This window comes from Arvicola amphibius, chromosome 4 (assembly GCF_903992535.2).
Source record: "Arvicola amphibius chromosome 4, mArvAmp1.2, whole genome shotgun sequence".
In the NCBI taxonomy this organism is placed as follows: Eukaryota; Metazoa; Chordata; class Mammalia; order Rodentia; family Cricetidae; genus Arvicola; species Arvicola amphibius.
The window spans coordinates 105553005-105574283 of NC_052050.1; positions in this window are offsets into that span (position 1 = coordinate 105553005).

Below are 21279 nucleotides of genomic sequence, written 5' to 3' on the forward strand. Positions count from 1 at the left end.
TCTGTGAAACATTTTGCAGTACACAGCAGATAGTGACTGAACTGCCTTTGAAATTTCCTGCTTTATGGAAATGTCTGCTGGATACTATGGGCCTGAAGGCTGAAGATGGATGCCCCAACAGTGCAGACGAACTTTGGGTGACTGTCCAGGCAGCTAGATGTCTTTGTCGTTTCTAGAGTTTTGGAAGTTGCTTGTTTCTTGTTTACTTACATAATATCATATCCTTCTGGAGTCTTTGATGGAGTTGAAGAATAGATGGTTAGTTATAGTTATAACTAACTTATAGTTTCCCTTTGGTATGGTAAAAGATAAAATAGATCTAAATATTGTAATTGTAATTCTTGCTTGATAACTGTTTTGTTATATGTAATTTTACTATGTTAAAGTGAAAGCCTTTCTTTTTTGTTTAAATAGAAAAGGTGGAAATGATGTAGGTGGGTCTTTTATCTAGCTGTTGCTTTCATTGGTTAATTAATAAAGAAAACTGCTTGGGAAGGAGAGAGAACATGAGAAGGAAGGTCAGGACCGTGAGGGGTGCGTTCACCCATGGAGATGGTGGGACAGAACTAACGGGAGATTACCAACTCCAGTTGGAATGGGACTGATGGAACAGGAGACCAAACCGGACTCTCTGAATGTGGCCGATGGTGGAGGCTGACTGAGAAGCCAAGGACAAAGGCACTGGACTTTGATTCTTCTGCATGAATGGGCTCTGTGGGAGCCTTCTCAGCTTGGTTGATCACCTTCCTGGACCTGGGGGGAGTTGGGAGGACCTTGGTCTTAACATAGAGTAGGGAACCCCGATGGTTCCTTGGCCTGAAGAGGGAGGGAGGGGGGTATGGGTGGAGGAGAGGGGAGGGAAGGGGGAGGAGAAGGGAAGGAGATGGAAATTTTTAAATATAAAAAAATAAACCAAAAAAAGAAAGAAAACTGCTTGGACTGATAGGTCAGAACATAGGTAGGCGGGGAAAACAGAACAGGATGCTGGGTAGAAGGCAATGAGGTGGACGCCATAGCTCTCCTATCCAAGATAGACGCAGTTTAGAATCTTCCCAGTAAGCCACCACCTTGTGGTGCTACACAGATTACTAGGTATGGGTTAAAGCAAGATATGAGAGTTAACCAAGAGGAGGCCAGATATAATGGGCCAGGCAGTGTTTAAATGAATACATTTTGTGTATTGTTATTTCCAGGGCTAAGCTAACCATGCAGAAGCGGGAGAAGACGAAAAGCAGGCCTGCTCGCCTCATTACAGGGTACAGTAAAATGGAATGGGTACAGGATGGTGGAAAGGGTACAGGATGTTGGAATGGTTACAAGAAATGGAAGGGGTACAGGAGGTTGCAATGGATACAGGAAATGGAAGGGTTACAGGATGTTGAAAGGGGTACAGGAAAATGTAGTGGGTTCAGGAAAGTGAAATGAGTAAAGGAAATGCAATATGTACAGGAAAATGGAATGGGTACAAGATGGTAGAACGGGTACAGGAATTGGAAGGTGCACAAAATGTTGGAATGGGAACAGGAAATGGAAGGGGTACAAGAAAATGGAATGGGTTCAGGACGATGGAATTGGTACAGGAAAATGGAATGGGTACAGGATATTGGAATAGTTAAAGGAAAAAATGGGTACAGGATGTTGGAATGGGCACAGGGAAATGGAATGTGTACAGGATGTTGGAATGGGTACTGAATGTTAAAATGGGTACAGAAATTGCAAAGGGAAAAGGATGTTGGAATGGGTCCAAGAAAATGGAATGGCCACAGAAAAAAAATGAATGAGTACCGGAAAATGGAATGGGTACAGGATGTTGAAATGGGTACAGGAAAAGGAAGGGTTACCGATATTGGTATGGATAAAGGAAAATGGAAAGGGTACAGGAAATGGAATGGGTTAGCTGTTGGAATGGATACAAGAAAATGGAATGGGTACAGAATGGTGGAATGGTTACAGAAAATGGAATGGGTACAGGATGTAGGAATGGGTAGAGGAAAATGGAATGGGTAGAGGAAAATGGAATGGGTAAATAAATGGAATGGGTACATGATGTTGGAATGGGCACAGGAAATGGAATGAGTACAATTAATGGAAGGGTACAGGAAAATGAAATGGGTTCAGGTACTGGAATGGGCACAGGAATTGGAAGGGTCACAGAATGTTGGAATGGGTACAGGAAAATGGAATGGGTACAATAAAAATGGAATGGGAACAGGATGTTGGAATGTGTACAGGATGTTGGAATGGAAACAGGAATTATAAAGGGCACAGGATGTTGGAATGGATATAGGAAAATGGAATGGGTACAGGATATTGGAATGGGTAGAGGAAATACAATGGGTACATGAAGTTTGAATGGCTAAAGAAAAATGTAATGTGTACAGGAAATCGAATGGGTACAGGAAAATGGAATGGATACAGGATGTTGGAATGTGTAAAAAAATGGAATGGGTACAGGAAAATGGAATGGGTACAGAATGTAGGAATGGGTACAGGAAAATGGAATGGGTACAGCATGTTGGAATTGGTATAAGAATTGTACGGGTTACAGGATGTTGGAATGGGAATAGGATAATGGAATGTGTACAGGATCTTGAAATGGTTTGATGGAGGAGGGTCATCTGTCTATGTGTTACTTTCATTTGTTAATAAAGAGACTTGACTTTAGAGGGGTTCCAAGGTGTCCAGGGAGATATCCCCAGCTAGTTCCTTGGGCAGCTGAGGAGAGGGAGCCTGAAATGGCCCGATCCTATAGCCATACTGATGAATATCTTGCGTATCACCATAGAACCTTCATCTGGCGATGGATGGAGATAGAGACAGAGCCCCATATTGGAGCACCGTACTGAACTCCCAAGGTCCAAATGAGGAGCAGAAGGAGGGAGAACATGAGCAAGGAAGACAGGACCACGAGGGGTGCACCCACCCACTGAGATGCTGGTGCTGATCTAATCGGAGCTCATCAAGGCCAGCTGTACTGAGACTGAAAAAGCATGGGATAAAACCGGACTCGTATAACATGGCAGACAATGAGTGCTGCTGAGAAGCCAAGGACAATGGCACTGGGTTTTGATGCTACCTCATGTACTGGCTTTGTAGGGGCCTAGTCTGTTTGGATGCTCACCTTCCTAGAACTGGATGGAGAGGGGAGGACCGTGGACTTTCCACAGGGCAAAGAACCCTTACTGCTCTTTGGACTGGAGAAGGAGAGGAAGGGGAGTGACGGGTTTGGGGGAGGGGGAGGGAAATGGGAGGTGGGGAAGAGTCAGAAATTTCTAATAAAAAATAATAATAATAAAAAAATGGAATGGGTACAGGATGTTGGAAAGGGTACAGGAAAATGGAATGGGTACAGGATGTTGGAATGGGTTCAGGAAAATCGAATGGGTACAGGATTTAGGAATAGGAAGAGGATGTTGGAATGGGTACAGGATGTTGTATGGGTACAGGAAAATAGAGGGACTGTAAGGGGTACAGGATGTTGGAATGGGCTCACGATAATGGAAGGGGTACAGGAAAATGAAATGGGTACAGGGAAATTGAATGGGTAGAAGATGTTGGAATGGGTAGAGGATGTTGGAATGGGTACATGAAAATGAAATGAGTACAGGATGTAGGAATGGATAAAGGATGTTGGAATGGGTACAGTATGTTGGATGGAAAGAGAAAAATAGAATGGGTACTGGATGTTGGAATGGGTACAGTATGTTGGATGGAAAGAGAAAAATAGAATGGGTACTGGATGTTGGAATGGGTACAGGATGTTGGAGTGGATACAGAAAGATGAAATTGGTACAGGATTTTGGAATAGGTTCAGGAAAATGTTATGGGTCCAGGATATTGTAATTGGTACAGGAAGCTGGAATGGGTACAGGATGTTGGAATGCGTACAGGAAATGGAATGGGTACAAAAATTCGAATGGTTACAGGATGTCGGAATGGGTTCAGGAATATGTTAGGGGTCCAGGATGTTGGAATGTGTATAGGCAGATAAAATGGGTACAGGATGTTGGAATGGGTACAGGATGACAAAATGGATAAAGAATGTTGGAATGGGTACAGGAACTGTAAGGGGTACAGGATATTGGAATGGGCACAGGATAATGGAAGGGGTACTGGAAGATGGAATGAGTAAAGAAAAAAGGAATGGGTACAAAAATGTTATGGGTCCAGGATGTTGGAATGGGTACAAGATGTTGGAATGGGAACAGGAAAATTGAATGGTACAGCATGTTGGAATGATTTCACGAAAATGTTATGGGTCCAGGATGTTTGAATGTGTCCAGGAAGATGGAATGGGTACCGGATGTTGGAATGGGTACAAGAAAATGGAATGGGTACAAGATGTAGGAATGGGTAAAGGATGTTGGAATGGATACAGGATGTTGGATTGGTATAGGAAAATGGAATGGACACAGGATGTAGGAAGGGTAAAGGATGTTGCAATGGGTACAGGTACTGTAAAGGGTACAGAATGTTGGAATGGGTACAGCATAATGTAAGGGGTATAAGAAAATGCAATGGGTACCGGAAAATTGAATGGGTACAGGATATTGGAAAGGGTTCAGGAAATTATGGGTCCAGGATGTTGGAATTGGTACAGGAAAATGGAATGGGTACAGGATATTGGAATGCGCAGTGAATGTTGGAATAGGTACAGGATGTTGAAGTGGGTACAGGAAGATGGAATGGGTACAGGATGTTGGAATGGGTACAGGAAAACGGAATGGGTACAGGATGTAGGATGGGTACAGGAAAATGAAAAGGGTACAGGATGTAGTAATGGGTACAGGATGTTGGAATGGGTTCCGGAAAATATTATTGGTGCAGGATGTTTGTATGGAAAAAAACAAGAAACCCAGGATAGCCAAAACTATCTTATACAATAAAGGTTCTTCTGGCAGCATTACCATTCCTGACTTCAAACTCTATTCCAGAGCTACAGTATTGAAAACAGCTTGGTATTGGCATAAAAATAGAAAAGTAGACCAATGGAATCGAATAGAAGACCCGGATCTTAACCCACAAACTTATGAACACCTGATTTTTGATAAAGGAACCAAAAGTACACAATGGAAGAAAGAGGGCATCTTCAACAAATGGTGCTGGCATAACTAGATGTCAACCTGTAGAAGAATAAAAGTAGACCCATATCTATCCCCATGCACAAAACTCAAGCCAAATGGATTAAAGACCTCAATATTAATCTGGACACATTGAGCTTGATAGAGGAGAAAGTGGGAAGTACTCTACAACAAATGGGCACAGGAGACCATTTCCTACGTATAGCCCCAGTTGCACAGACATTAAGGGCAACATTGCATAAATGGGACCTCCTGAAGCTGAGCAGCTTCTGTAAAGCAAAGGACACTGTCACTAAGATACAAAGGCAGCCTACTGACTGGGAAAAGATCTTCACCAACCCTGCAACTGACAAAGGTCTGATCTCCAAAATATATAAGGAACTCAAGAGACTAGACTTTAAAATGCTAATTAACCCAATTAAAAAATGGGGCACTGAATTGAACAGAGAATTCTCAACAGAAGTTCAAATGGCCAAAAGACACTTAAGGGTATGCTCAACCTCCTTAACAATCAGGGAAATGCAAATCAAAACAACTTTAAGATACCATCTTACACCTGTCAGATTGGCTAAAATCAAAAACACCAATGATAGACTTTGCTTGAGAGGATGTGGAGTAAGGGGTACACTCATCCATTGCTGGTGGGAATGCAAACTTGTGCAACTGCTTTGGAAAGTAGTGTGGAGGTTTCTCAGGAAATTTGGGATCAACCTACCCCAGGACCCAGCAATCCCACTGTTGGGAATTTACCCAAGAGATGCCCAATCATATTACAAAAGCATTTGTTCAACTATGTTTATAGCAGCATTATTTGTAATAGCCAGATCCTGGAAACAACCTAGATGCCCTTCAGTGGAAGAATGGATGAAGAAAGTGTGGAATATATACATATTAGAGTACTACTCAGCGGTAAAAAAACAATGACATCTTAAATTTTGCATGCAAATGGATGGAAATAGAAAACACCATCCTGAGTGAGGTAACCTGCGGCGAGCGAGCCCCGACCAGCGGGGAAAGATCACCACCGACACAGGATTCTTCTCTGATCACACTTTAATGAAGCGCTGCTTGGTTGAGGGAGAGCTGGAAGCAGGGCCCCCCCCCCCAGCCGGGCTGGGTGGCGGCTTATATACAGGAGGACGGGGCGTGTCTACTGATTAGGTGACGTGGCAGAAAAGGATTGGTGGAAACCTGTTGCTAGGCAGATGTGGCGCGAAAAGTTCGCGCCACATACTTGTTTACTTTAGCCCTCGGCGCCATCTTGTAATGGCGAAATGTAAGTGCGGCCGCCACAGTTCCCCCCTTTTAATTTTATGACATTTAAAAGACAGTCAAGGCTGAGGTCAGAGGACCTTACCCTGAAAATGTAGACATGTCCCGTTTTTCTCAGGGATGGGAAAAATAAGCGGGACTACCCATATGCATAAGGTCATGATCTCCTGAGTGGATCTACTCAGTGCACTCTTAGGTGCAAAACCTCCTGTCCAGGACAACACATCCCCAGATTCAGGGGAACCTCATCGATCCCTCTTTCCGAGTGCAATGGCTCAATGGCCTTCGGGTGCAAAAGCAGGGATTAGGGTCAGGAGTCCTGTAAGATGCTGATCCAAGCTTGGGGGGAGTTGCCGGCCTCCAAGGCTGCGAGGGCACGTGCAATGGCCACCTTTTCCCGTTTCCTTACCCGAATCAGCCTTAGAATCAGAAACAACGCCAATATCACTCCCGAAGTTAATATTAATCCTAGCACGCCAACCCCTGCCCATTCCTTAATATATGAAAAGGTATCTACCAGCCAATCTGTAAATTCCCCCAGCGAAACCATAGTCGCCTGGGTTTGATTCAAAGCCAAAATCTTCAAACTAAAATTGGCTTGCAATTGTTCCAATTCCCTTGTCCAATTGCCATTTAGATATTGAGAAATCGCTCGGGATTCATTAAGGGTAGCAGTATAGGGGGTAACACACAAGTGCTTAGTACGATCCACACAACCAAAGGTAACTATATCAAACATTTCTAACATATTTCTTTCCACCAAATCAACTCTCTTATTTAACAATAAAATACCTGACATTAATTGATGATTAATCTTTTCTTGTATATACATAGCGTCCGAGGTTTTTTGTACCACGGAATTGATAATAGTAACTGTCTGAACTTGATTGGCCATAGCTACTCCTGCAGTAACAGCCGCAGCAGCAGACACTGCAATAGCCGTCACAATAGTTGCTGTAATGCCAAAATCCCTTTTCCGGCGAACCAGGGTGGCTAATGGGAAGTTCTTAGGATTGGCTTTTACAGGCAAAAACACAAAGGTAGGGATGCGCATAACAATCGCACCTGAATGGTAGAAATTCCAACATTGTGACAGAGAGCAATTATCCTTCTTGCAATCAACTGCAGTATTATTTGAACTCCCTGTAGTATTAAACAAAAGCCAGACAAAGGGAGGATCCAGGCAAACTCTGGTTTGCCGTAGAGTAGTATTATGTTTTTTCTCTACACTAGTTATATTAATTTCTTTAGAAGTGTGATTCATAATCCCTGTATAATTATTTAACGTAATTATTCCAGAGCGAACAAATGTAGCAAATGGAGACAACTCAGTTATAGCTCCTCTGGAATTCATAAGTATCCACGGAGTAAAGGGTGATCCAACCTTTATCATAAGTTTTCTTTTAACCTTAAAATGGTTAAGATTCCTAAGAACCCATCCAGAATTATTGTAAAACTTATCATATCGTCCTCTGCAATCCACAAATTCAGGGGGATAGCTCAAATCATTACCAGAGCATCTAGGGACAGACCAAGAAAAATATTATTACTAGTATGATTACTATTGCCAACCTGTGAATCACTATTATTAACCTTGCTAACCTGTACCCAATTGGGCGTTGTAAGGTTGCAACTGATCCCATAAGTGGTAACATTAACAGTATCATTGAAACCGGAATAGGAGCCAGATCCAGATTTAGCTCCAGATCTAACCTGAGGCAGGGCTACGCTAATGGCCTTTCTCAAAAAATTGGGGGTATCTTCTAAAAATGGATCTCTAGCTACAGTAAGATTCATGGCATCTAGCAAGATGCAGTCTGAGATAGAAGTGCTCTGATTTGTGGTAAAACATAAAGTTCCTGCTAGGGGCACTACAGTTTGATTAAATTTTTGTTCCTGTGCATCCACCTTTTTGCAAACTAAGTTCAGTTGGCAACTATCAACAAAAAATTGTGGCAATATTGTGGACTCATTGTGAACAGGAATTGGAATGGGCCATGTACGGGCCACAGCCCAGAAATAAGATTCTTCAGATTCAACTGGAACCGGTAGGTTCACCAACAGGATCAGGAGCAGCAACATCTCCTTGCTCTTCGTCAGGCTGTTCCAGTGTTGTCACGATTCTTGTCAGTCTGGTAGGGATCCACACCGGATCTGGCCGATTCTGAGGAAAGACACAAACAGCTCCCCTGGACCTCTGTATCACAGGGTCCGGTCCATACCATTTGTTATCAATTACATCCTTCCATTTTACTAATTCTGTATTTCTGTGTCTGTGGTCCATATGTCTTTCCGCGGCTGAACGGCCATTGGAATCCAAGGTCAGAAAATTAAATGTAAAGAGAGCGAGAGATATTCTATCTCGCGGGGATGCGCCCTCGGCTATTCCCCCTTTTTGTTTTTGAAGCAATTCCTTAATGGTGCGGTTAGCCCTTTCCACGATGCCTTGTCCTTGTGGATTATAGGGCAAACCAGTAATATGATTAATTTCAAAAATAGAGCAGAACTGTTGAAAACTTTTAGAGGCATATGCCGGGCCATTATCAGTTTTTAAAGAATAAGGCTTGCCCCAAGCAGCCCAGGCTTCTAGGCAATGGGTCCTTACGTTAAGGACCTTTTCACCACATAACGGGGTGGCATGTATAACACCTGAACAAGTGTCCACGGAAACATGCAAATATTTTTGTTTGCCAAATTCTGAAACATGAGTAACATCCATCTGCCAAAGGGTAAGTGGCTTTAACCCACGTGGATTAACCCCAATATGAGGCGGATGATGAAAAACCACACAGGAGGAACATTGTTTAACTATCTCACGCGCTTGGTCGCGAGTAATATTAAACTTAAGGCGAAGGGTATTTGCAGGCACATGAAACTTTCTATGAAATTGTTCAGCCGATTGCATAGGATCCAGGGCAACTAAAGCCATTTCCCTGGTAGCCCTATCAACCATATCATTAGCTTCAGTCATAGGTCCAGGAAGACCGGAATGAGCTCTAATATGACCGATAAAAAATGGTTTAGCACGTTGAACTATACAATTCTGAATTTGTAATAACAAAGATGCAACCATGCTACTAGGTTTAACATATGCAGCCACTTCCAGATGTTTTACAGCATTAACTACATAGCATGAATCAGAATACAAATTAAAAGGCTGATGGGGAAAGGCCTTAAAGACCTCCAACACTACTTGACACTCCACGACTTGGGGTGCTCCAGAGCGAAATTTCAGAGTAACAGGCGGGGAGCCATATACCATATAGGCTCCAATTCCAGTTTTGGACCCATCAGTAAAAATAGTCAAGCCATTATTCAAAGGAGAAGCACTGGTAATCTTTGGAAAATATACAACATTCTGTGCCATAAAGGACAGCAATTTATCAGACGGATAATGATTATCAATAACGCCTGAATATGAGGAAATCAATACGGCCCAATCATCAGTAGTCCCTGTCAAAACCTCAATTTGATCTTTGGTATAGGGCAATATTAACTTCTCTGGCATTTTTCCAAAGGAGGTCAAGCTGAACCTCACTCCCAATAATGCCTGTTGTGCCACTAAATCAGGATAATAGCTTAACGTGCGCGAACCAAGTGTATGACCATGTATCCACCAAATCGGGCCTGTCTGCCACAATACTCCAGTAGGATGACCAACAGTGCGCAGAATGCAAAGCAATAATGGTTGTTCTGGATCAAACCGAAGAACCTGCGCTTGTTCTATGGCCTTTTCCACTATCTTTAATGCTTCTTTTCCTTTTGGTGTAAGCTCTCTAGGTGACGTTACATCAGGATTTCCTTCTAATATTGAGAACAACGGCTGCAAAGCTTCACGGGTAATGGGGAGATATCCTCTCAGCCAATTTATATCTCCGAGCAACTTTTGAAAATCATTTAAAGTGCGTAAATGTGATGTGCGAATGCAAATTTTCTGTGGAAAAATCTGTTTTGGGGTAACACGGGCTCCTAAAAACTTTATAATACTTGTCTTTTGAATCTTATCGGCGGCAATAATCAGCCCCTTTTGTTTTAAGGATGCCTCCAGGGCAACTAATGCCTGTTCTAGCATATGCTCTTGTTTTGCTGCCAATAGGATATCATCCATGTAATGGATCAGCCTAACTTTGGGAAAACTACGTCTCACTGGTTGTAACGCCTGATCCACGTATAGCTGGCACATGGTGGGACTGTTGGCCATACCCTGTGGTAAGACCTTCCATTGATAGCGTTCATCAGGCTGTTCATGATTTATAGAGGGAACAGTAAATGCAAAACGATGTTTATCTAAAACATGCAAGGGTATAGAAAAGAAGCAATCCTTAACATCTATGGCAAAAACAGGCCAATCTCTTGGTAAAGCACTTAAAAGAGGCAACCCTCTTTGGACAGATCCCATGAGTTGCATCTGTGCATTAACTGCTCTAAGGTCATGCAGCAGCCTCCATTTTCCTGACTTCTTTTTTATGATGAAAATAGGGGAATTCCAAGGAGACACAGAAGGTTCAATATGACCAAGCTGAAGTTGTTCTTTAACTAATATGTGTGCGGCCTGGAGCTTTTCCATAGACAGGGGCCACTGAGGCACCCAAACGGGTGTATCTGTGCCCCAGGGGATGCGTAACGCATCATCAGTGGCCCCTAGGAAAAACCCAAGCCCTTCCGATCAGATTTGGGAGTGGGCAACACGGGGTCACTTCGACCTTGAAGGCGAGCCCCCAGCCCTTTTCCTGGTACAAAGCCTTGTGCCTTCATGACATCTTTACTCACTTGAGAATAATCATTGGTAATTATCAATTCTAATTGTTGTTGTACATCCCTTCCCCATAAATTTAAAGGGAGGTCTATGACAAAAGGCTGAAAAATGCCTTGACTGTGTTCCATCCTCCAATGCAATTGCTTAGCACTCATATCTGGAGTATTTTGATATCCTAGACCCTGTAAGGTTTGTGCAGCCGTCTGTAACGGCCACCTCTTCGGCCAATCCTGTTTACGCATCACACTTCTGTCCGCTCCGGTATCCAATAGGCCCGTAAAGAGCTTTCCTTCTATTTCTAGGGTACACATGGGGCGATCATCAAGTCCTATAGACAAGCATGCTAGCTCAACCCCAGAGGAGCCGAACCCTCGCTCGCCCCTCTCTTTCTCACAAGCGGGAAATTTTTCATGGTCTGATCGAAGAATTAACAATTGTGCAATACGATCTCCGGGTGCAATCGAAATGATGCCAAACGGAGAATGACACATTACCTTAATAATGCCTTTGTAGTCAGGGTCGATCACTCCAGGTAGCACTAATAACCCTCTAAGAGTACTGGAGGATCTTCCTAAGACTAGTCCCACTGTTCCTTCCTCCAGAGGTCCTGACATATCTGTGTCTATAGCTTGAACACCCATACTCTGAGTCAGTACCAATCCGGTGGTGGCACGGAGGTCCAACCCTGCGGAGCCTGTGGTGGCCCTTCTGATGACTGGGGTGGTCTCATGTTTGGCTCCTGAATTGCCCCATAAATTCTCGGGCCCTGGGGTAGTGGGCCCTTCTGCCCGTTTTTTGACATGGCTGATGTTGCATTAGGTATGGGCTGTCCATTGATATCCTTTACGGATCGACACTCATTCGCCCAGTGTTTTCCCTTTTTGCACCGCGGGCATGTGCCCGGCTGTCTCTGACCTTGGCTCTTTTTATGTGTGCCTTGGGGGCAATTTTTTCGTACATGCCCCGGCTTCCCGCAATTAAAGCAGGTACCTGATCTTCCCTGCCTCCTGGAGACTGCTAGCATAGCAGCCGCTAGACCAGCATTAGTTAGAGGGCCGCCTAACTCTCGGCAGGCCTTAAGCCAAGCATCCAGTCCTTTATTTTTCCACGGCATGATGGCTCTCTTACATTCTTTAGTAGCCTGTTCAAACACTAACTGCTGAACCAAAGGCATGGCCTCTTCGGCTTCACCAAACACCTTCCCTGCGGCTTCCATCATGCGAGCTACGAACTCCGAAAATGGTTCAGTAGGGCCTTGAATAATCTTCGTAAGATTGCCCGTTACTTCACCTCTTTTTGGTATCATTTTCCATGCTCTTGTATAGATTTCATTAATTTGTTGATAAACCTCCACTGGATAGGCTGTTTGATTAGCCATCCATTGCCCTTGCCCTAATAACATGTCTGCATTCCAGGGAGCTCGATTTGGCGTTTGCGCATTTACTCGAGCCTGAGTGTGAGCAGCTTCTACCACTATAGATCTATAATCTAGATATTGACCTGTAGAAAGGCATGCTCTAGCAATTTCCCACCAATCTGTTGGTGTCATAGCTCTGGTGGTCAACCGAGTCAGTAATGTGCGGGTATACTGCGCATTAGCTCCATAAGTCTTTGCCGCTTCCACTAAATCTTTTAACTCTTTATAAGGGACTGGCTCATGATATCTTTGTTGATTTTGATCCTCAAAAACAGGAAATACCACCACTGAAGGTGGATAATGCACAGCTAACTGCGCAAGAGTGCCCCTGTCAATGAAATGGCAGCTACTCCTGGGCTGCACGTAAGGAGGGGGAAACTCTCTAGTGGGCACTTTTAGAACTGGCCCATATCTCTCCTCCTCATAATGTGCATCTTCCTCCTCTAAGCTCTCCTCCTCTGCCTCTACCAGCTCCTCTTCAGCCAGCCGCAAGGCTGCGAATTCATCCAGCACCGGATACAGGGGAGGTGCTGAAGGTTTATTTATCTTAGGATCCTCTTTTTCTTTTATATCTTTCTTTTCCCCTTTTTTGTTCCTTATTACCGTGCACTTTTCTTCAGTATCCTCCTCTGTCTTTGAACCTGCTTCTGAAAGGCTGTCCTGGTGTCTTGCCAACATTTTCCTTCCTTCTCTTAACTCCTCTACATTTTTTCCGTCTTTCAAACAGGAGTGTACTAATCTCCAAAAAGGATAAGTTCCCTTCCTTAATTGCCCCTGTTCCTTTGCTGCCTCCAAATCTTTGCCTAGCTTTCTCCAGCAATGCAGATTTAGATCCCCAGACACCGCAAACCACGGCGCCATGCGATCAATATCCCCGACAATCACCTTTATGGTGGATTTCGAGATTTTCAATCCTCTCTCCTGTAGTAACCGCTGTATGGGATCTACAAAATCGCATGCACTGGAGACAGACTGATCATTGCCCATCTTTGCTTACTTTTCTACAAGAGGCTTACAAAAGGGCAGAAAAGTCGCATTATCTGCCACGGACTTACTTTCACTTTAGATGTTACAGCAGCGACACTCCTCTCCTGGTCTATGACAACGGATAAAAATGCAAAAGGCATAAACCACTACAGCAAAAACAACCACTGCTAATGCAAACCACAAAGGACTAATTCCTCCAAGAAGCATACCTGAGGATACTTACCGGCGCCGACCGCTTCGTGTGTAGAGTTCTGAATCCTCTTCGCCCCCCCCCCCCCCCCCCCCCGTGTGTGTCCGCCGAAGTTCCCGGGTTTCGGCACCAGCTGCGGCGAGCGAGCCCCGACCAGCGGGGAAAGATCACCACCGACACAGGATTCTTCTCTGATCACACTTTATTGAAGCGCTGCTTGGTTGAGGGAGAGCTGGAAGCAGGGGGCTCCGAGCCGGGCTGGGTGGCGGCTTATATACAGGAGGACGGGGCGTGTCTACTGATTAGGTGACGTGGCAGAAAAGGATTGGTGGAAACCTGTTGCTAGGCAGATGTGGCGCGAAAAGTTCGCGCCACATACTTGTTTACTTTAGCCCTCGGCGCCATCTTGTAATGGCGAAATGTAAGTGCGGCCGCCACAGTAACCCAGGCCCAAAAAGATGAACATGGGATGTACTCACTCATAATTGGTTTCTAACCATAAATAAAGGACATCGAGTCTATATATAATTCGTAAAAAATCCTAGAGAAGCTATATAAGAAGGTGAATCCAAAGAAAAACATATAGTTATCCTCCTGGATATTGGAAGTAGACAAGATTGCCAGACAAAAAATGGGAACTTGGGGGTGGGGTGAGATGGGGGGATGGGGGATGGGGAGAGAAAAGTGTGAAGTGGAGGATGGGAAGAGCTCGGAGGAATAGGATGGTTGGGATATAGGAAGGGTGGATATGGGAACAAGGAATTATATATCTTAATTAAGGGAGCCATTCTAGGGTTGGCAGAGACTTGACTCTAGAGGGGTTCCCAGGTGTCCAGGAAGACGCCCCCAGCTAGTCCTTGGGCAGCTGAGGAGAGGGTGCCAGAAATGTCCAGATCCTATTGCCATACTCATGAATATCATGCATATCACCATAGAACCTTCACCTGGCATTGGATGGAGAAAATGACAGAGCCCCACATAGGAGCACCAGACTGAGCTCCCAAGGTCCTGATGAGGAGCAAAAGGAGGGAGATCATGAGCAAGGAAGTCAGGACTGTGAGGAGTGCATTTACCCATTGAGACAGTGGGACAGATCTAACGGGAGACCACCAAGTCCAGTTGGAATGGGACTGATGAAACAGTGAACCAAACCGGACTCTCTGAATGTGGCTGACGGTGGAGGAGGACTGAGAAACCAAGGACAACGGCAATGAGTATGAACTCTACAGCATGGACGGGCTCACTGTGAGCCTTGTCAGTTTGGTTGCTCACCTTCCTGGACTTAGGGGGAGCTGGGAGGATCTTGGACTTAACATAGTGAAGGGAACCCTGATGGCTCTTTGGCTTGGAGTGGGGGTATGGGTGGAAGGGAGGGGAGGGAAGGGGAAGGAGGATGGGAGGAGATGGAAATCTTTAATAAAAAAAATGGGGCGCTGAACTGAACAGAGAATTCTCAACAGAAGAAGTTCAAATGGCCAAAAGACACTTAAGGTCATGCTCAACCTCCTTAGCTATCAGGGAAATGCAAATCAAAACAACTTTGAGATACCATCTTACACCTGTCAGATTGGCTAAAATCAAAAACACCAATGATAGCCTTTGCTGGAGAGGTTGTGGGGTAAGGGGTACACTCATCCATTGCTAGTGGGAATGCACACTTGTGCAACCACTTTGGAAAGCAGTGTGGAGGTTTCTCAGGAAATTCGGGATCAACCTACCCCAGGACCCAGTAATTCCACTTTTGGGAATGTACCCAAGAGATGCCCAATCATACTACAAAAGCATTAGCTCAACTATGTTCATAGCAGCATTATTTGTAATAGTCAGATCCTGGAAACAACCTAGATGCCCTTCAGTGGAAGAATGGATGAAGAAATTGTGGAATATATACATGTTAGAATACTACTCAGCGGTAAAAAACAATGACATCTTAAATTTTGCATGCAAATGGATGGAAATAGAAAACACTATTCTGAGTGAGGTAACCCAGACCCAAAAAGATGAACATGGGATGTACTCACTCATAATCGGTTTCTAACCGTAACTAAAGGACATTGAGCCTATAATTCGGGATCCCTGAGAAGATAATAAGATGGTAAACCCAAAGAAAAACTTATAGTAATCCTCCTGGATATTGGAAGTAGACACGATCGCCGGGCAAAAATTGGGAACTTGAGAGTGGGACGAGACGGGGCCAAGGGAAGATGGGGAGAGAAAAGCGTGAAAGGGAGAATGGGGGGAGCTCGGAGGAATGGGATGCTTGGGATACAGGAAGGGTGGATATGGGAGCAGGGAAGCATATATCTTAATTAAGGGAGCCATCTGAGGGTTGTCAAGAGACTTGACTCTAGAAAGGTTCCCGGGTTTCCAGGGAGATGCCCCCAGCTAGTTCCTTGGGCAGCTGAGGAGAGGGAGCCCGAAAAGGCCAGTTCCTATAGCCATACTGATGAATTTCTTGCATATCACAATAGAACCTCTACCTGGCAATAGATGAAGAAAATGACTGAGCCCCACATTGGAGCACTGGACTGAGCTCCCAAGGTCCTGATGAGGAGCAGAAAGAGGAAGAACATGAGAAAGAAAGTCAGGACCGTGAGGGGTGCATTCACCCATGGAGACGGTGGGACAGAACTAACGGGAGATCACCAACTCCAGTTGGAATGGGACTGATGGAGCATGCGACTAAACGGGACTCTCTGAATGTGGCCGATTGTGGGGGCTGACTGAGAAGCCAAGGACAATGGCGCTGGGCTTTGATTCTTCTGCATGGACGGGCTCTGTGGGAGCCTTCTCAGCTTGGTTGATCACCTTCCTGGACCTGGAGGGAGTTGGGAGGACCTTGGTCTTAACATAGAGTAGGGAACTCTGATGGCTCCTTGGCCTGGATAGGGAGGGAAGGGGGGTATGGGTAGAGGGGAGGTGAGGGAAGGGGGAGGAGGAGGTGAGGAGATGGAAATTTTTAACTATAAAAAAAATAAACAATAAAAAAGAATGTTGGAATGGGTACAGGGACTGTAAGGGGTACAGAATGTTGGAATGAGCACAGGATAATGGCAGGGGTACCAGAAGATGGAATGAGTAAAGAAAAAAGTAATGGGTCCAGTAAAATATTATGGGTCCAGGATGTTGGAATGGTGACAGGACAATGGAATGGGTACATGATATTGGAATGGGTACAGAAAAATGTAATGGGTACAGGTTGTAGGAATGGGTAAAGGATGTTGGAATTGGTACAAGATGTTTTATTAGTACAGGAAAATGTAATGGGTACAGGATGTAGGAATGTGTAAAGGATGTTGGAATGGGTACAGATTGTTGGATTGGTCCAAGAAAATGGAATGGGTACAGGAGGTAGGAATGGATAAAGATGTTGCAATGGGTACAGGGACTGTAAGGGGTACAGGATGTTGGAATGGGTACAGGAAGATGAAATGTGTACAGTATGTTGGAATGTGTACAGGATGTTGGAGTACGTACAGGATGTTGGATGTGTACAAAAAAATGGAATCAGTACTGGATGTTGGAATGGGTACAGGATGTTGGAGTGGGTACAGGAAGATGGAATGGGTATAGTATTTTGGAATGGGTAGAGGAAGATGGAATGGTTACAGGATGTTAGAATAAGTTCAGGAAAATGTTATGGGTCCAGGATGTAGGAATTGGTACAAAACGATGGAATGGGTACAGGATGTTGCATGGATACAGGAAAATGGAATGGATAGTGGATGTTGGAATGGATACAATACTGAAATGGGTACAGGAAATTTGAAATGTTACAGGATGTTGGAAAGGGTTCAGGAAAATATTATGGGTCCAGGATGTTGGTATGTGTAAAGGAAGATGGAAAGGGTACAGGATGTTGGAATGGGTACAGGAAAATGGAATGGGTACAGGATGTAGGAATGGGTAGAGGATGTTGAAATAGGTACAAGATGTTGGATGGGTACAGGAAATTGGAATGTGTACTGGATGTTGGAATAAGTACAGGATGTTGGAGGGGTTACAGGAAGATGGCATGGGTACAGGATGTTGGAATTGGTACAGAAAGATGGAATGGGTACATGATGTTGGAATGGATAGAGGGTGTTGGAATAGGTACAGGATGTTGGATGGGAACAGGAAAATGGAATAGGTACTGGATGTTGAAATAGGTAAAGGATGTTATAATGGGTACAGGAAGATGGAATATGTACAGGATGTCAGAGTGGGTACAGGAAGATGGTTTTGGTACAGGATGTTGGAATGGGTTCAGGAAAATATTATGGGTACAGGATTTTGGAATTGGTACAGGATGTTGGATGGATACAGGAAAATGGAATGGGTAGTATATGTTGGAATGGATATAAAAATGGAATGGGTACAGGAAAATTGAAAGGGTACAGGAAGTAGGAATGAGTTCAGGAAAATATTATGGGTCAAGGATGTTGGAATGTGTACAGGAAGATGGAATGGGTACAGAATGTTGGAATGGGTACAGGAATATGGAATGGGTACAGGATGAAAGAATGTGTAAAGAATGTTGGAACTGATACAGGTACTGTAAGGGTACAGGATGTAGGAATGGGCAGACAATAATGGAAGGGGTACAGTAAGATGGAATGAATATAGAAAAAAGGAACAGTCCAGGGAAATGTTATGGATCCAGGATATTGGAATGGGTACAAGATTTTGGAATGGGTACAGGAAAATTGAATGTGTTCAGGAAAATTAAATGGGTACAGGATATTGGAAGACGTTCAGGGAAATGTTATGGGTTCAGGATGTAGGAATGGGTAAAGGATGTTGCAATGGGTACAGAATGTTGGATGGGTACATGAAAATGGAATGGGTACAGGATGTAGGAATATGTAAAAGATGTTGGAATGTGTACAGGATGTTGGAATGGGTACAGGAAAATGGAATGGGTACTGGACGTAGGAATGGGTAAAGGATGTTGCAATGGGTACAGGTATTGTAAGGGGTTCAGGATGTTGGAATGGGCACAAGATAATATAAGGGGTACAGGAAAATGGAATGGGTACAGGATGTTGGAATGGGTACATGATGTTGCAGTGTATACAGGAAGATGGAATGGGTACTGGATATTGGAATGGGTACAGGATGTTGGAGTGTGTACAGGAAAATGGAATGGGTACAGCATTTTGGAATGAGTACAGGAGGATGGAATGGGTACAGGATGTTGGAATGGGTAGACAGTGTTGGAATAGGTATAGGATGTTTGATGGGTACAGGAAAATGGAATGGGTACGGGATGTTGGAGTGGAAACAGGAAGATGGAGTGAGTACAGGATTTTGGAATGGGTACAGGAAGATGGAAATGGTAAAGAAACATGGTAAGGGTACCGGAAATGGAATGGGGACAGTAAAAAGGAATGGCTCAGGATGTAGGGTTGTGTACAGGAAATGGAAAGGTTACAGGATTTTGGAATGGTTACAGGAAAATGCAATGGGTCCAGGAAATGGAAAGGGTACGGGAAGTTTTAATGGTTAAAGGAAAATAGTTGGGGACAGGAAATGAAATGGGGACAGGAAAATGTATTGGGTACAGGAAAATCGAATTGGTACAGGACGTTGGAATGGGTAGAGGAAATGGAAGGGTTACAGGATGTTCGTATGGGTACTGGAAATGGAATGGGTACAGAAAAAATGGAATGGTTACAGGAAATTTAAGGTGTACAGGACGTTGTAATGCGTAAAGGAAAATGGAATGGATACAGGAAATGGAATGGGGACAGGAAATGGAATGGGGACAGGAAATGTGAATGGGTACCGGAAAACGGTTTGGGTACTGGAAAATGGAATGGTTAAAAGAAAATGTAATGGTTACAGGATTTGGAAAGGGTTCAGGAAAATGGAACGTTTACAGGAAAAGCAATGGTACAGAATGTTGGAATGGGTACAGGAAAATGAAATTGGTTCAGGATGTTGGAGTGGGTACAAGAAGTGGAATGGGTACAAGAAATGGATGGGTACAGGATGTTGGAATGGGTACAGGAAAATGAATAGGTACAGGATATTGGAATGGCTACAGGAAATAGAGTGGGTACGGGTAGTTTGAATGGTTAAAGGAAAATAAATGGGTACAGGAAATGGAGTGTGTACAGGAAAATGGAATAGGCACAGCAAAATGTATTGTGTACAGAAAAATGGAATAGGGACAGGATGTTGGAATGGGTACAGGTTTGGGTATGGGCAGAGGTTGTTGGAGTTGGGCCCAGGCTTTGGGAAATGTGTGCAGGTGTGGATATGTGTAGAGGAGCTGGAATGAGTGCTTGGAGGAAATGGGTCTACGTTGTGGGACAGGTACAAGTTGTGAAATGGGTATAGGATATTGGAATGAGCAAAAGTTTGCTGGGAATTCTGTCACAGGTCCATTATGCAGTCTGAGAGACAAGGTTTACATAAATGATTGGCAAGACTGGGAAGAAGGGGGGATGCGGAGCGCGAGCCCCTTAAGCTGGGAAGAAAGAGATGGAAGTGTGTTTTCGCGGTTTGGATTCGCCTCAGTTTTTCACCCCCCACCCCTTTTAGCTTTTCATATTTTGTACGGGATTTGTTTATTAATAAATGGCAAAAGAAATCATTTTCATCTTACACTCAGTGTCGGCATTAGTTTCTGCCATACCACCCGCTGTGGTAGAGGAGCACCCGGGGGCACACTTCACTTTTTCCCCATCCCCTTCCTGAGATGTTTTCCTTCATTTGGGGAGCTTTCTGAACCCCTCTCTGGGCTGCCAATCAAGGCAGCTGAGCTCGCCTTGAGACCTGCTTGGGGCTTGGAAGTTTGCAACTGTGGTTCACTGTGAGCCTTGTCAGTTTGGTTGCTCACCTTCCTGGACTTAGGGGGAGCTGGGATGACCTTGGACTTAACATAGTGAAGGGAACCCTGATGGCTCTTTGTCTTTGGAGAGGGATGGAGTGGGGGTATGGGTGGAAGGGAGGGGAGGGAAGGGGGAGGAGATGGAAATCTTGAATAAAAAAACGAGGAAAAAAAAAAAAAAAAAAACCACAGGCGGCAAGCAGTCAAGCCATATCCCACGGCTTCTAGGCACCTCCAGCAATGCCCGGGTAACACAGCTCTCCTCTCAAGCCAGTTCTACCTGGCGCTCCCAAGCACCAAGGTAGAGACTAGCCTGTTTGATTGCCAGAACCTCCACAAAGTGGTCGCCCATGCTCCTAAAGTGCTGAGCTCAGCTTCTCCTGCGCCTGCATCTGCCAGGGCTGCCTTGGTGCTGCTCCACCTGCTGGTCAAACATCATCACTACATCCGCGCGACTCATCGGAGGCATCAGAACTGGTAAGACGCTTGGGAACTTCTAAAGGGTAAACTAGGCTATTTAATTAATTAAAATAAATAAATATTAAAATAAATAAATCTCAAATAAAATTTTAGGAAAGTAAAAATGGGAAAGGATAATTTTAAAATCTTTTTATATAAAGACTGGAATTATCACAATGCAGGGAATTATCACTGCCTCTACGGAAGGAATGCAAGTAGAAAAAAATAAATGAGGAAATAACAACTTAGCTGGGATCAATGTAATGTTGGTCGTAATTATTATCAGTCTGATAATTC